Source organism: Oryx dammah, unplaced genomic scaffold (genome assembly GCF_014754425.2).
Source record: "Oryx dammah isolate SB20612 unplaced genomic scaffold, SCBI_Odam_1.1 HiC_scaffold_4, whole genome shotgun sequence".
In the NCBI taxonomy this organism is placed as follows: domain Eukaryota; kingdom Metazoa; phylum Chordata; class Mammalia; order Artiodactyla; family Bovidae; genus Oryx; species Oryx dammah.
The window spans coordinates 18,634,015-18,651,670 of record NW_024070188.1 but is presented as its reverse complement, the minus strand read 5'-3'; the positions used below and the strand labels follow the sequence as shown (position 1 = coordinate 18,651,670).

At 37.5% G+C, this 17,656-nt stretch overlaps 1 pseudogene; it reads left to right on the top strand.

The window, feature by feature from the left end:
- Positions 1–5,303: 5,303 nt before the first annotated feature.
- Positions 5,304–8,890, top strand: LOC120863104 (annotated as a pseudogene).
- Positions 8,891–17,656: the final 8,766 nt, after the last annotated feature.

The following is a 17,656-nucleotide window of genomic DNA, read 5'->3' as shown; positions in this document are numbered from 1 at the left end:
TTATGTAAGGTTGATATTATGAACTTTATCACATATGATATCAGAGATGTTAAGACTTTTCTATACTCTTACCAAGAGTCTTATTTTTCTCAAGTCAGTTGAGAGCAAGTTGAAAACAATGAGTTTTCACAATGTACTGCATTTTATTGAAACAATCACTTTCCGAGATATATCCATTAATCAAATGTCCAGTGGGTACTCAGCATTGTTCCTGGGTGCAGAGGAGAATAAAGAACAATTGTGTGGTATATTCTATAGCTCCAAAGAGCTAACTTCATGGACAAGAAGAAAAATAGACATACCCAATAAATAAATAAATAATAAAGAAGTATATAGGGAGTATATGATCAGACGCTCCACTGGAAGATGTTGGCCTTACATTCATTTAGATTAATGCTGTAGCTGAGGTACAATGGCATATGGCATGGAGTATGCTTTCTAGGAGGAGATTCAGATTAAGGATTTGAATCACACCTTTGCCACTTATAAAATGGGTGATCTTGGAAGAAGATACTACTTTTTTTTTACATTCAAGATTTTTGTCGTTAAAAAGGGGCTGTACTAAAAGACTGTTACAAGAATTCAAGACATTGTACCTCAAAGTATAAGAGCAAAATAGATTGGGGAAGTTAATTATTTTTTACCAGAGTCTAAAAAACAAATTAGGCTTGAAGAAAGCACCAAATTGTTATTCGATAAAATATTGAAGTGGTTCAATTTCCTCAAAGTGATATATATCCTTGAAACATTAAAAATTCTTTACTCACTAGAGTGGATTTTGTGATTAGTATACACAAGTCATATGCTATTGTGATTTGGGCATTTTTTTAAAGGTGAGCATATATAAACAAGAACCAAGGTTTACTTTTTGCAGAAATAATTTTCATGATATTTTGTGAATATAAATAAAATTTGCCATAATATTCTGAATTACCTAAAAATAAATCCCTTCATTTTACTGGATACCAGTTTGCATCTATGCCATCTGGTTTCAATCTATATATGAGTTAGATATATGGAAACAATGGTAACTGTAACATCTCTCTAAAACTCTGCAGATATTTTGACATATTACTTCAGGTATCAGGCAGTACATATGAAATTGATTTCAGTATCCATTGTATTGGCCCAAATAATTCCACCCAACTTCTGTAATACATTGCAAACTTTTATGTTGTAGCACTTAGAAAATTTTTACATAATTATAGAATTAAGTTTTGTTAGGCTATCCTATTGTAGAACCCTTTGTTCTTTCAATTGCTGAGACTGATGTGAAAAAAATTGGGTTTTTATATGAAACTAAAAATTTCAGACTCATTAATTGTGTGGTGTTTTATATTTTTTCAAGGCAAACAGTATTAAATAGAATTTTTATTATAAAGACCTTTAATTATGTAGAGTTTTTTATTTCTAATAGCTGTTATGCTCTTTAACAGGGAATTTTAACCACCAGAGGAGAGGGTAGTACTACATTTTGTTAATTTTCAGACTGTACTCTGGACAATAAGAACATGATCAAAATTTACCTACTTTAATACTATTTATGACCCTTCATTACCTATTGAATTTTATACAGTTTCAAATTATGAGACAGACTGTCTACTTATATTCAACCTGAGGTCAATGCACTGGGGCTTCTGAGAATTTCTGTAATCTAATCTCCCTGCCTCTATGTACTGATCTCCTACCAGAAACTGGTAGAATAAAAAATGCAGTTGACTTGTCATTCACCAATTACCTTTTTCTACACTAAGGTGACCTGTTGTGTTCACGATCTGTTAACCCAAGGTTAGGAAAGGATGTGTACTCCTGCTTGTTTGGATGGAGTTCTCTGTGTAAACTGTGTGAGTGGAGAAATCAATTAAGTACCCTGGGAATATATGCTAGGTCTGGTGAGGGGTAGAAATGTGTCAGTCTGATTTAGAAGACATTTCTGCAAGTTGAGAGAAAACATGGAAAGTTGATTTTAGATTTCCAAAGGAAAGAAGGTTGAATAGGGATTTTTTTTCTATATTTGGATCTATGCCAAAGCCTTTGACTGTGTGGATCACAATAAACTGTGGAAAATTTTGAAAGAGATAGGAATACCAGAGCACCTGACTTGCCTCTTGAGAAACCTATATGCAGGTCAGGAAGCAACAGTTAGAATTGGACATGGAACAACAGACTGGTTCCAAATAGGAAAAGGAGTATGTCAAGGCTGTATATTGTCACCCTGCTTATTTAACTTCTATGCAGAGTACATCATGAGAAACACTGGACTGGAAGAAGCACAAGCTGGAATCAAGATTGCCAGGAGAAATATCAATCACCTCAGATATGCAGATGACACCACCCTTATGGCAGAAAGTGAAGAGGAGCTAAAAAGCCTCTTGATGAAAGGGAAAGTGGAGAGTGAAAAAGTTGGCTTAAAGCTCAACATTCAGAACATGAAGATCATGGCATCTGGTCCCATCACTTCATGGGAAATAGATGAGGAAACAGTGGAAACAGTGTCAGACTTTATTTTTGTGGGCTCCAAAATCACTGCAGATGGTGACTGCAGCCATGAAATAAAAGACACTTACTCCTTGGAAGGAAAGTTATGACCAACCTAGATAGCATATTCAAAAGCAGAGACATTACTTTGCCAACAAAAGTCCGTCTAGTCAAGACTATTGTTTTCCAGTGGTCATGTATGGATGTGAGAGTTGGGCTGTGAATGAAGAAAGCTGAGTGCCAAAGAATTGATGCTTTTGAACTGTGGTGTTGGAGAAGACTCTTGAGAGTCCCTTGGACTGCAAGGAGATCCAACCAGTCCATTCTGAAGGAGATCAGCCCTGGGATTTCTTTGGAAGGACTGATGCTAAAGCTGAAACTCCAGTACTTTGGCCACCTCATGTGAAGAGTTGACTCACTGGAAAAGACTCTGATGCTGGGAGGGATTGGGGGCAGGAGGAGAAGGGGACGACAGAGGATGAGATGGCTGGATGGCATCACTGACTCGATGGACGTGAGTCTGAGTGAACTCTGGGAGTTGGTGATGGACAGGGAGGCCTGGCGTGCTGCAGTTCATGGGGTCGCAAAGAGTCGGACACGACTGAGTGACTGAACTGAACTGAACTGAAGAAAAGGAAGACTGACCTGGGGTGGTGTTTGGGGCTAGATGTGAAAAATATTAGGAAAATGAACCATAGTACATAACTAATTTGCTTGCTTGCATCTTTTCTTTTGTTGGAGAGAATAAACTTCACATTCAAAAGACTAGAACATTTATTGGTAATACAGAAATGAAGCCAAGCTATTGAAGAGAAAGTAAAAGTGCCCATAATTCTCTCAATGTGTTCTACTTTTCTGGACTAAGTTAATTGTAGTCTAGTTTCCTGAAAAAAATTATAGGTGAAAATCACTGAATTGATGAATTTATAGATATATAAAATTACTGAAAGATTTAAAAAGTTATAGACCAAAATATAAGTAATGGAAGATTTGTTGCTGTCCTTCAGTCACTCAGTTGGGTCCAACTCTTTGCAAGCCCATGAACTGCTGCGTGCCAGGCTTTCCTGTCCTTCACTGTCTCCTTGAGTGTGCTCAAACTCACATCCACTGAGTCAGTGATGTCATTCAACCATCTCATCCTCGGTTGCCCACTTTTCCTCCTGCCCTCCATCTTTCCCAGCATCAGGGTCTTTTCCAATGGAAGACTGGACACCAACAACTGCTATTCTTATTTTAAGGAAGGTAAGAAAATGATTCCTATAAACTTTAAATTGGGGGAAATAATAATAATAATAATAGAAAACTTTCCATATGAATAACTAAAAGGATGGATTATGAATATTTAGTACAAGTAGCTGTGTTCAGTGGGAGTAAGCATAAACTCATATATTGTATATTGTGGCAAATATTACAACTTGACTTATGACCAATATTTCTTACTACCTAATTTCCTATTGCTTTACACCATAGTGGTTTAGAACCAAAATGTTTGATTTATAGCCTCTTTTTTAGCTATGGAAAGACATTTGTCATATTTCTGACCAATGAGATACATGTAAAATTTCTTGCCATTGCCCGTTTCCCCTTCATCTTTCTTATTTCTTACTCATGGAAATAAGAAGTGATACTTGGAGGTACAGCATTTTTCTTTGACCATGAGATTATAAATCAACAAGCAAAGGATGCATGCAGTATAACAGATCAATATTAATAGAATAAACTCCAGGATTCAGTTATAAGTACCATAGCTGAATAGTACAAAACTGAGAGATAAGACTTATGAGCAGTACAGTTGAAAATACTTTTTAGTTGATAAGAAGCTCAATTCAAAGCAACACATTATGTGATATCACTTCCAAAACTCGAGAGCATGCTTTAGGTACTCTGAACATAGTTCTCTTATATTCTGTAATTATCTGACCATGGTCAAGCTAAAGGGCACTGAAAGATTTCACAGTGGCCTGGAATGAGGACTAAAGACAAATTATTTAAGTTGTAAAAGGGGAGACTTAGGTAGAATGTGACTGCTAGCTTTAAGTATTGTTGTGTTAAGTCGCACAGTTGTGTCTGACTCTGCGATTCTACGTACTGTAGCCTGCCAGGCTCCTCTGTCCGTGGGATTCTCCAGGCAAGAACACTGGAGTGGATTGCCATTGCCCTCTCCAGGGGATGGATCTTCCCGACCCAGAGCCTGAACCACGTCTCCTGCACCTGCTCAATTGGCAGGTAGATTCTTTACCACTAGCGCCAAATGAGAAGCCCTTAACTTTAAATTTTAAAGGTATTTAATGAGGAGGAAGACAATTTTAAAGGTTCCAAAGCACAGAACGAGGACTAGGGGCTAGAATTTAAGATATATTTTACTGGGGGATAAAATGGGATAGACTAAGGAGACAGTCAATTAGTTTCTGATTTCTTAAAATCAGAAGCAGAAGTTGGATGTCCACTGGAAATGAACATTATAAGAATATTGATACATCTGATAGGATTTGAAATATATAACTTCTAATATTAAAAGTAATTGTTATGATGCTTTCATAACATTAATCTCAACATCCTAAAGAGTAATATTTTATCTTGCAGATATTTGAAGTTAATCATATTTGTAGATAAAAATTCTATTGATCAATAATTCAACTTCAGTAAGCATGTATTTTAGCTTAAATTTCAGGATGACATGATAAGTTTCTCACTCATTAATACCCATTTTTATGCTTTACCACCTTCAAAAATAAAGGCCATATATTTAAAGCTATTGGGGGAAAAGTTAATTGCCTGGATTGTTAAATTGTTTGTTCCATGATTGCGCCTTAAAGGTCACGATTATGGATTTACCCGTGTGTGAACTTGATGCAGTTTATACTGAACATAAAAGCAAAAGACAACACGTTTGGCAGCAATTTACACCTTTACATTCTTAATTAGTGGTCTTCCCAGTGCATTCAGTTCAGAACGGAGGCTGATGAGGAGAGGGTGAGAAAACTTCACTGTATACTCTGGATTGATTCCTTAAATTCCACGGTAGCATTGTGGTGGAAAAGACTGAAAACTTCACACTCCACTGTGTCTGAGATTCTGGCAGCAAAATATTGTCACCAATTAGTTGCGTTTGTGTGAAGATTAGAAGATGAAAATGAGGGAGAGGCCATCTTTTGGTCCGCTTTTTGCAGTTATCACTGGCAGGTGTGGTTGTGGGATGAGTGGGTTCCCTACAGCAAGAGTCCAGGCTTATTGCTTCAGCATCCTGGTACCCTGTGGTTGGGGCATGGGAGGAGCTGGTGATTTGGCAAAGCTCCAGAGGCATCCTAGGAGTAGTAACTCTGTACAGTATTGTGAGTTTTTTTCCTGGAGGTCCAGGGATTGATTTGCGGCTTCAATGGTTCTAATTTGTTGAAAATTTTTAATTCTCTTCATAGTCCCTTCTTGCCTCAAGTATTTGGAGTGCTTTCTGTACTGAACCATCTCTAATAGTTACCCACAACCAAGTTAAATATGACTGGCGAGTATTTGAAGTACTCCCTGGCACATAATAAATGCTACAACTGCATTGAGATTCCTGAGTACTCAGTTATGTCCTGAGTACGTCATGCCACACCATCAGTGCCTTGACCCATGCTCCACCAAGACCTAGAATATTCTATTCCAAGTTCTTTACCTGACTAACTCCACATCATCTTTTAAATTTTGGCTAAAATACTCTTCAATGTAGACTCAGTTAAGAACTGAAATTAAAAGACACTTGCTCCTTGGAAAAAAAAGTTATAACCAACCTAGACAGCATATTAAAAAGCAGAGACATTACTTTGCCAACAAAGGTCCGTCTAGTCAAAGCTATGGTTTTTCCAGTAGTCATGTATGGATGTGAGAGTTGGACTATAAGGAAAGCTGAGCACCAAAGAATTGATGCTTTTGAATTGTGGTGTTGGAGAAGACTCTTGAGAGTCCCTTGGATTGCAAGGAGATCCAACCAGTCCATCCTAAAGGGATCAGCCCTGGGTGTTCATTGGAAGGACTGATGCTGAAACTGAAACTCCAAAACTTTGGCCACCTGATGCGGAGAGCTGACTCATTTGAAAAGACCCTGATGCTGGGAAAGAATGAAGGCAGGAAAGAAGGGGACAACAGAGGAGGAGATGGTTGAATGCATCGCTGACTCAGTGGACATGAGTTGAGTAAACTCTGGTAGTTGGCTATGGACAGGGAGGCCTGGCAGTGCTGCAGTCCATGGGGTTGCAAAGAGCTGGACACAACTGAGCGATTGAACTGAACTGAACTGAACTTACTCCTTACTCTTGATTTCTGGGAATCTCCTAGAATCCATAGTGCCCTCTTCTTGTCTCTGTCAAACCCATAACACAAAGGCCTGGTTTTGCTACTAAACAGTGAGATTTTTGATTGCCAGCATCAAATCTTTTTATCTCTGCATCTTGCACAATGTCATACAAATTGAAAGCAGTTGATAATGTTTATTGCATGAGTTAATGTATAATTAATGCACAACTGAGTGGAACATGAAAAGACACAATAATATTCATGAGTTTAGAAACAAGGATCTTCTTTGTGCAGTTAATGCCCAGACTTTTAAAAACCTAGAAGAAATGTATGTTGGAATATTCAGGAATGAAGGGTCTAACTGTTTGCAACTTCTCTGACATGACTCAGAAAAAAACAAAAACATCTTTTTGGAGGAGAAAATAGTTTCAGATTATCTTTCTGTCTGTTCATCTATCTATATTAAACATGCTACCATATTTGCTTCATATATATGTGCATATATGTAATCATATATATGTGCATATATAATCATTCTTGTTGCTGATATGGAGAAAGTTCTAGAGATCTGGATAGAAGACCAAACCAGTCACAACATTCACGTAAGCCAAAGCCTAATCCAGAGAAAAGCCTTAACTATCTTCAATTCTGTGTAGGCTGAGAGAGCCGAAGAAGCTGCAGAAGGAAAGTGTGAAGCTAGCAGAAACTGGTTCATGAGGCTTAAGGAAAGAAGTCATCTTGATAACGTCTTAGTGCAAGTGCAGCAGCAAGTGCTGAGGTAGAAGCTCCAGCAACTTATCCAGAAGATCCAGCTAACTAAGGTGGCAACACTAAACCATAGGGTTTAAATGTAAAAAAAAAAAAATCTATTGAAAATAGAAGGAAATGGCAACCCTGTCCAGTATTCTTGCCTGGAGGATTCCATGGCCAGAGGAGCCTAATTCATGTTCATGGAGTTGCAAAGAGTCAGACACGACTAAGTGACCAATACTTTCACACTATGGGACTTTCATAGCTGGAGAGTAGAAGTTAATGCCTAGTTTCAAATGACAGGCTGATTCTTTTATTAGGTGCTAATACAGCTGGTGATTTTAAGTTGAAGTCAGTGCTCATTTACCATTCCAAAAATCCTGGAGCCCAAGTAGTTAAGCAAAATATACTCTTCCTATGCTTTCTAAAGAGAACAATAAAGCCTGGATGACAGCACATCTGTTTATCATAGTTTACTAAATATTTTAAATCCACTGTTGAGGTCTACTGATTAAAAAAAAAATTCCTTTCAGAATATTACTGCTCATTAACAATGTACCTGGTCATTCAAGAGCTCTGAAGATGTACAATGAAATTAATGTTGTCATGCCTGCCAATACAGCATTCATTTTGAAGCCCGTGGTTCAAGGAATAATTTTGATTTTCAAGCCTTATTGTTTAAGAACTACATTTTATAAGGCTATAGCTGTCATAGATAGTGACTTTTTTGATGAATCTGGACAAAGTAACTGAAAACTTGGAAAATATTCACCATTATAGATGCTATTAAGAACACTAATGATTCAAGTGAAAAGGCCAAAATATCAACATAACAGGTGTTTGAAAGAAGTTGATTTCGACCCTCACAGATGACTTTAAGGTTTCAGTGGAGGAAGGAACAGTGACTTTGGTGGAAATGGCACAGGAACTAGAAGTGGAGCATGAAGATGGGACTGGCCTGCTACAATCTCATGATAAAACTTTAACCTGTGAGGAGTTGTTCTTGCATGAGGAAGGAAAGTGTTTTCTTAAGATGGAAACTTCTCCTAGTGAAGATGCAATGAAGAGTGTTGAAATGATAAAAAGTGTTTGGAATATTACATAAGCTTAGCTGATAAAACAGCAGAGTTTGAGGGGACTGACTCCAATTTTGAAAGTAGTTCTACTATGGGTAAAGTGCTATTAAACAGCTTTGTATGAGACAGTGAAATCATTCATGAAAGGAGTCGTCAATCTGTGTGGCACACTTCATTGTCATACTTTAAGAAATAGCTGCAGCCACATCAGGTTTCAGCAGCAACCACCCTGACCAAATGTCAGTCACCAGCATTGAGGTAAGACCCTCTACCAGCAAAAGATACAACTCACTAAAGGTTCAGATGATGATTAGCATTTCTTAGCAAGAAAGTGTTTTTTAATTAAGGTAGGTACATAGGCTTTTTAGACATAATACTTTTACACATTTATGGGGCTTCCCAGGTGGCTCAGTGGCAAAGAATCCACCTACCGACACAGGAGCTGTTGTAGGAGAGGTGGGTTTGATCCCTGGGTCAAGAAAATCTGGAGGAGGAATGGCAACCCACTCCAGTATTCTTTCCTGGAAAATCCCAAGGACAGAGGAGCCTGGCAGGCTATGGTCCACAGAGTCACAAAGAGTTAGACGTAACTGAGCGTGCACTTTACGCACTTGATAGACTATAGTGTAAACATAGCTTTTATATGCACTGGAAAGGAAAAAAAAATTATGTGGCTCTCTTCATTGAAATATTTGCTCTATCTCCAAACTAAGTTGTAATTAAAAATACACTTAAAATTCAGATTTTGGTGCTAATCAGATGATCTGGAACCTCATATTCCTGTGAGGTGCCAGTCCCTAGAGGGGAACTGTGGCTTCCTCCTTTACAGAGTGATGTGTATCTTCAGCTCAACCTAGTCCTTTCTTGCTCCAACCTCTCTTAAAGTGAAAAGGAAAGTGTTAGTCACTCAGTCATGTCTGACTCTTTGCGCCTCTGTTCAAGAGATTCTCCAGGAAAGAATATTGGAGTGGGTTCCATGCCCTTCTCCAAGGGATCTTCCTGACCCAGGGAGAGAAACTGGGTTCTCCTGCATTGCAGACAGATTCTTTACTGTCTGAGCTAACCTCTGATAAATTGAGACCAAATGTCAGTTGTCTTATCATCATAGCATGTATATTGTTGATTATTTTACAAGAAAGTGAAAGTAAGTATTTCTTGTATGCTGTAAAAACATAAGGGAGAGGAACTGTCTCCCACTATAGTGGAAGAAAGCCACATACACTAAAAATGAGAAAATCTCATATTTCCTTGTGGAAATGAACATTATCCCTATGCATTTCTTAGGCAAAAGTGTCTTTCAAAAAATGCAACCTGATGCAAGGTGTTTGCCTGACTTCAGTAGGAATTTGAGTTGTCAACCTTAGAATAAGAGAAACAAAGTAAACAAAAAGCCTAGGCAACAAATATTACATGTTGTTGTATTTCACATTGTATATAGTAAGAGGAGCATATTATGTGCCAGTCACTATTCCAAATGCTTAGATGGTTTCATTCAGTCTTCATGGCAACTCAGGAAGAATTGTTACTACTTGCATTTTAAAATGAAAAAAAGTAAACCATGAGTAAGCATAAAGGAAATCAATCCTGAATATTCATTAGAAGGACTGATGCTGAAGCTCCAATACTTTGGCCACCTCAATGGACGTGAGTTTGAGCAAGCTCTGGGAGGTGGTGAAGGACAGGGAAGCCTGGCGTGCTGCAGTCCATGGGTTTGCAAAGAGTTGGACATGACTGAGCGACTGAACACAAAAGCTGTAGAGTATAATATTCTGGTGAGCGGGTGCATCACCCAAGACTCCACACTAAGTGAAAGGAAGACTCAGTCTCTCTGAATGTAGAGCCTGTGCTCTAAATCTCCACTGTGCCTTGTGTGCCTACAGCTGGCTTTCTCTTTACCACATACTTTAAGGGGGCATTTTCTTCATATCTAGTGCTTTATAGTTGCTGTATTGAGATTCTGAAGATACAGAGAAACTTGTCTGGATATTGGGTCTTGAAGTCAAATGAATTAACTATTCTAGGATTAAATTTACTGATCTAAAGTTAGTATTAATTTTTATCTGTTTAAAGAGTCAATAATCACTGTGTAATTTGTACTCCTGGGGGAAAAGCTCTTCCCCAAAGGAAAAAGTCCTCCAAACATCTTTTTTTTTTAAACTTTTTATTTTTATTGGGATATAGCCAATTAACAATGTTGTGATAATTTCAGGTGAATCGTGAAGGAACTCAGCCATACATAAAGATACATCCAGTCTCCCTCAAACTCCCCTCCCATCCAGGCTGCCACATAACACTGAACAGAGTTCCATGTGCTATACAATAGGTCCTTGTGGGTTATCTATTTTAAATATAGCAATGTACACCTGTACATCCCAAACTCCCTAACTACCCCTTCCCCTCATCCTTCCTTCCCGGTAAGCACAAGTAAGTTCTCTAAGTCTGTGAGTCTGTTTTGTGAATAAGTTCATTTGTATCATGTCTTTTTAGATTCTGCGTATAAGGGGCATCATAAAATGTCCCTGCTTATCTGTTGACTTGATTCAGTATGACAATCCCTATGTCCATCCATGTTGATGAAAACATCTTATTGGTACTTCTGTAAAGCCTGTTTTTTTCTACAGACATTGAGCAAAATGTTTGTGCATTCTCACCTCTCCTTCTCCACCTGTCAAAACATGTTTTATTGGCAGTGGGCATCAAAATTTTTGAGTGGAGTTATTTTAAAGTGTTAAATTCTAGGACAGTCTGCTTTCTGCTCTTTCATTCCTCTTTCAGAAATACAGTAATTAGGAGAAGGACAAAATATGTCCTTATACTGCCTGATCAGCTCTTTTAATTGTACCCATGGAGTAAATTCTTATGACGACTCTCCTCTTTTAAGAGTAATAACAGTTTTTTCAGCCTTTGCCAATTTAGAAAATGCTATTACCACTACATTTCTAGAAATATTTTCTTTTCCACCACACAGGAAATTGCATGTCCATTTAAAAATATCATTGTCCATATTTTTAGTCAAACTTGGCTCTATATGACACTTCATTGAAGTGAAAATGTAAGGCAAAAAGAGTCTCATATCCCCTTTGCAAAGCAAGTATGAAATTATTACCTGAATCATTTAAGATGAAAATCACCCACTGGCAGGCACAATTAAAAGAGTCGGACTTCATTCAGGAGTTTCACACCATTTATTTGAGAGAAAAGATAGTGGAAAGAGAGTCAGACACCAGGCATTTTAATAGCATTCATCATCAAAGGGCCAAAATATCATAAGCAGAGCAGAAATTATACTTTTGAGGCTATAAAGTCTTTAATATCAATGATATTACCAAGTAAATGACAGCCAGATTATGCTGAATTTTAAAACCAGTGGACTATCTTGGATTTTCCAAAAATTGCTTTTCATTATAATATTGCTGCATTCATAGAATGCATATAATTTTATATATCACAAATGAAGTATCATATCCATGGCTAGATGTTAGATTTCCAAGTCCTCGAAGCATTTCAGTATAGTCACTATATATACTATAGTTTTGCATGAGATGGTACTTGAAGTCTCCTCAATCTGCTGTTGCAGAGAAGTTAAAATTCAGGAACTTTCTTAGTAGAACTGGAGATAATACCTCCCTGTTGTGATTAGCTATGTATTCTTTCTCTTAGAGTGAGTATTCAATATACAGTACAAGATTTTTTAGGTAGTAGGAGGCACATTTTCAATGCTATGGTGAATTTATTAACTTAGTACCTGCTGTGAACTATTTTTCTATTTAATACATGTAATCACAAGTACGGCATATATTACTATTTATAAAGAACAGATTTTTAAATGTCAAATATTTACCTGGCGTAAACATCTTTGTTGTTGGTGTTTAGTTGCTAAGTTGTGTCCAGCTCTTTACAACTCCATGGACTGTAGCCTGCTAGGCTCCTCTGTCCATGAGATTTCTCAGGCAACAATACTGGAGTGGGCGGGTTGCCATTTCCTTCTCCAGGGGACCTTCTCAACCCAGGTATTGAACCCGTGTCTCCTGCATTGACAGGCAGATTCTTTACCGCTGAGCCACCAGGGAAGACTGCTTAAACTTCTTATTAGTCCACAGAAATGATTCATGAATGTTTCATTATGTTGTAAAGAACAACTGAAAGGAAAGTCTACCTTGGACCATATCCAGATAGATTTAATTACTGACATAGCAAAATTGACATAGCTCTTATTATTAAGTGCTCATGTCCAACATTTAAAGCATTTTTTTCCCCTGACCCTGTTCTTTCTCTTCCATTTCTATTTTTTCATTATCAAGGATTCCCGTCTCCTGACCACATATTCCAAGAAATTGCTAAATTTTCCCTATTCTCTCCCCTAGTATCTTTTTTTCTTAGTTTAAGACTGAGACATCTCTCACCTAGACCATTCCTACAGTGGATATTTCTCTTTTCTTTGATTATAGGAGGATGAGGGGAAATAATGAAGTTTACAAATTTATAGGAGTAAAGAAACAAATGTTCCCTATTAGAGTAAATCACCCATAATGCTAGGACCAGGAGCAGCTTTGAGGATCATATTTTTAAAAAAATCTGAGGGGAATAACATAAGCTTTTGTGACATGTAGACAGACTTGTCTATGTGCTCTGCTACTTCCTAGCTCTGTGGCTTTGTGCATTTACCTTAAGTGTTGTTAGTCTCAGTTTTCTTGTCTTTAAGGAGTTAATAATAAGGCTCATAAATAGTAAGATATACTTCATGCAGTAATCATGTCATTTAAACAATATAACATAGATAAGACATCCAGCAGATTCCCCTTAAGAGGTTAAATTCACCATTCTTGATTTAAAAATGTATGTATATCATCCTACCCTTCTCCTGTCTTATATCCTAAAAATATACACACCCCTCAAAAAAAAATCATAGGAATATATGCATAGGTTTTTCTACAGTTATTCTGAGAAGCAGATTGTACTTTACCATTCTTGTGTTAAAATATGATTCTTAGATGTAAACAAACAATATCTTTCATTAGGAACCCAACTTCAACCTTAGAATTTGGTAACAACTTTCTTAATTTACACTGCTTTATCATTTGAGAATTTTTCCTAATGTCTAACCTGAACCCCTTGTTTCAACATCAACCCTATTCCTTTTACTTCATATTTCTTAAGAATGAAGCAAGTGCAAAAGTACAGGTTTTTCTGATCTGAATTAATTTATCATCTTTATTTGCTTTCTCCTTCAGGAGTTATCTTGTGATATCTTAGCAAAGCATTATTTTATGGTCTTACAACATTTGCATTCATTAGCATTCCATTATAGATAAATATAGTCTTCTGCCTCTAGAGTGAAGTGAATGAAAAATAGTGTAAGCTTCCATGATGGATCAGGTCAAGGCCTCAATCTAAGTTTCCTCCAGCACCCTGCCTTCTATACTGTAAAATTCCTTGGGAGTAATCAAATGTTTTATTATTTTTGTTATCTCAAATCCCTTATATCCTTGTGTGTTCAGTCATTAAGACTTGCAATTGCTTGTCAGTTAGGTCACTTTTTCTTTTTATGTGTTGCATGAGTTAAAGAAAAGCATGACTAGCTACACACCTGGCTTTCAATCAGATTAATCCTCTTATTAAATGTCTTATATCTTTTGATTCCTCATAGGTCTGGTTAGTGCTTTTGGGATTTATGATCTGTGGCTTTTATTTCTTTTGGCACATTCTTTTGGTATTCTTTCCTAAGAAATCACAGACCCCTCTGGGACTCCTTTGCTTTTGCTGTCTGGACAATATCTCTGTAAAAATCTCAGTCCCTAAAGAGCGGAAGATGGGTGGAAAAGGGCATAGCCATCGAAGTGTTAGTGTCAGCTGGTGGAGGAGGGGAAGGATTTTTTTTCCTTTTTTATTGATATTGTTGATAACTACTCAGTATGCAAGTTGGTGCTGAAAAGACAGTATACTGCTCAAATGATTTTTAAAATAAGAATCTGCATTTGTCTAATTCTTTGTCTTCTCTCTGTGTTCATCTTCTTTTTTCTTTTGTTTACTTTAAACTTGGTCCTTTATTAAGAAAGCAATCATTACTGGGGAAAAGCCTGCATGCTCATTTCATATTTAACATATCCATTTCTCTTCTAAATAGAACCTTCTGAAGTAACTTAGGCAGGATTTGTGTGAAGTGAAACCCATTTGTTTTAATTACGCAACCAGTGAGAAAGAAGTTCTAACATGTTCTCCTGTATTGCTTTACATTCTAAATGAGCATACGCATCCTATACAGACACTCTCATATTTCAATTACAAGGTGATAATAGTTCTGTTTTCAAATTTGGTTGGTTTCATATTTCCTTCCTTACCCATAGATCTCCTCTGGCTTATGTTGATAAAATATTAATTCTCACTTCTTTATTAATACCATTCACAATCCTACTACTGGTCACTGTTATTTAAAAACCTATAACCTTTCTAGTGTTAATTAAGAAAATTAAATCATGTTTAATCAGAGTGAGCTAAGTCAAGAGGGACAGGTTTCCCTTGTGGCTCAGACAGTAAAGAATCTGCCTGCAGTGTAAGGGACTTGGGTTCAATTCCTGGGCCAGGAAGATACCCTGGAGAAGGGAATGGCTACCCGCTCTAGTATTCTTGCCTGGAGAATCCCATAGACAGAGAAGCCTGGCGGGCTACAGTCCACTGGCTTGTGACTAAGCACACACAAGCCAAGAGTGTTACAGAATAATTCAGTTTCAAAAACTTTTTCTTATAGTCACACACCATTCTAGGTTCTGGGAAGCCATGATGAGCAAGCACAAACTGGACCCTGCAGGTCTCAGAATCCAGTGGGGTAGATGGACAGTTGTGTCCAACTCTTTGCAACCCCATGGACTGTAGCCTGCCAGGCTCCTCTGTCGGAGAAATTCTCTAGGCAAGAATACAAGAGTGGGTTGCCATTTCCTTCTCCAGGAAGTCTCCCTGACCCAGGGATTGAACCTGGGTCTCCTGCATTGAAGGTAAATTCTTTACTGTCTGAGCCACCAGTGGACACGTAAGCTGGCAATTAAAGTGGGTGCACTGGTATTATAAGTTCTAGAGCAGCCTGTTTGTCTTGTTTTTATAATTATACCCATGTTGAGATCCATCATCAACCACCTCTAGGCCTCATTTTCAGGACAACTCATTTCCTTTGAACTATTGCCACATTCAGTCTTTCCCAAAGTTCATGAGGTGAAGTGAAAGCGAAGTGAAGTTCATGAAGGGTGAGGCAAATCATGCAGATTTCTGCTGACTTCTAGGGGAACAAGGGACATGCCATATTCTTAGAACTTTAGTGCCTGGGAGAGTGACCTCTCAGTATAAATTTGTTTATTGAATTACTGGATCTTAACAGCGTTAGCAATGAATAGCTGCTTCAGAGAACCCTCAGGCTAAGCTTTCTGTAGGAAAGTGGTTCTCTTCTTTGTTCCTTCTTCTCTCATCTTAAACTCTTATCTTTCACTTAGCTAGTGATAGCATGATGCTGTTGACCTGAAACAGGCTGCCAGTTATTTCTTCAGGAAAATTTGGTTTCTTTGGGATCAACAAAGAACTGCAGTTCAAGGTCTCCAAGCACAGTGAGCCATGTGCAAGTCCCCACAAAGAAAGGGGAGAATTCTTTCAGAGAGGGAAGGTAAGCTAGGAGGGCTATGGTAAGGAAAGAGTCCAGTGGAGAAACTGAGAGTTCAGAGTATAGTATAGTAACTTGTCATTGGCTGAGTTGTGAGCTGTTGCCGTGCAAGTAGAGGAAATCTTTCTCCTTCCTGTTGGGCTCTGCTATCATGGCAGGTAGGGCATGAGAGCTTCCCCTCTGGCCTGCTGATTCTACTTTAACTGATGTTTCTGTTTGTTATTGTTTACAAGGGACTCTGGTCATTTGGGACCTCCAAATTCCTTGCCCTACTGGCCAGCATCCTTTTTAAGATAAGACTTAATTCCCCTTGAGTCTCTTAGACTCCTTCAGAGATATTTTTGCAAAGACATGTTTTGCTGATTGACTTTAGTATTTCACCTATAATCTGGGAATTTCAGACAAATTTTTCCAGAACTAATAGAGGATATTTAAGCATTTAATGTGGAAAAGACAATGCCACTAACAGCAGCAGCAGTAACATCAACATAGTACCTAACAATTATTGAGTGTATTCTATATGGGAGTACCATATTGTGTGTTTTACATTCGTTATCTTTTTCTCCTGTTCACAATAATCTTATTAGATGAAGCAAGTAGAGTTCAGAGAAATCGTGAAATTTGTTTAAGGTGACACAGCCATCAAGCGTTGGTATCCTATCAGTCTCACCCTCAGAGGATTGTGTGCTTCTCTGGGTCTATTATTACAGAAATCTCCCAAATTCATGATAGTTCTCAAACAATTATCTATGTCTCCATCTGACTACCCTGGTTCTCACTTGATCTGCAGCAATTGTTCTGATTGCAAATGTGTGTGCCACTGAGGTATTTCATGATGGTCATGGCATTTTTCTACACAGATATTTCCATGCCATTTGGTAGACTATAATTTCCTCATAGAAAATTTTGTCTTAGAATGATAAAGGGAAAATATGATTGCATTCATCTTCGCAATGAATCACTTTGAAGAAAGACTAAGCATTCTGTACACAAAATGAAAGTTAAAATAGAATAACCTATTGGGTCTCTGGAATCTTCAAGAAATTCTTTTTTAAAAAGTTTTCATTGGTTTTCTTACTGTAAGATTTTGGGTTTGAGTATAAAGTTTATCTTCTTTTTTTTTTTTTCTGTGATGTTGGCAATTTGCATAGTACCTTACTTGACATGGTTTCATAAAATTGGACATTAGGGTCTATATTTAACAGGAGAAAAAGGGAAGGAAGAAAGCAACAGCTCTTATAGATAAACATTGTTCTAACTTTCCAACAACAAAGCGAAGGTATACAAATTGAATCTGAAACATATCTAAATCCATTAGAGGTTCTCTGCTTTAAGTCTTAAGAGACACTCAAGGATTTCTGAAGCAGAGCAGCAACTTTGTAAATCTGATGTTTCTATTAGTTGTAATTTTCTTTAAATAGTCTCCCATTTAATTTTC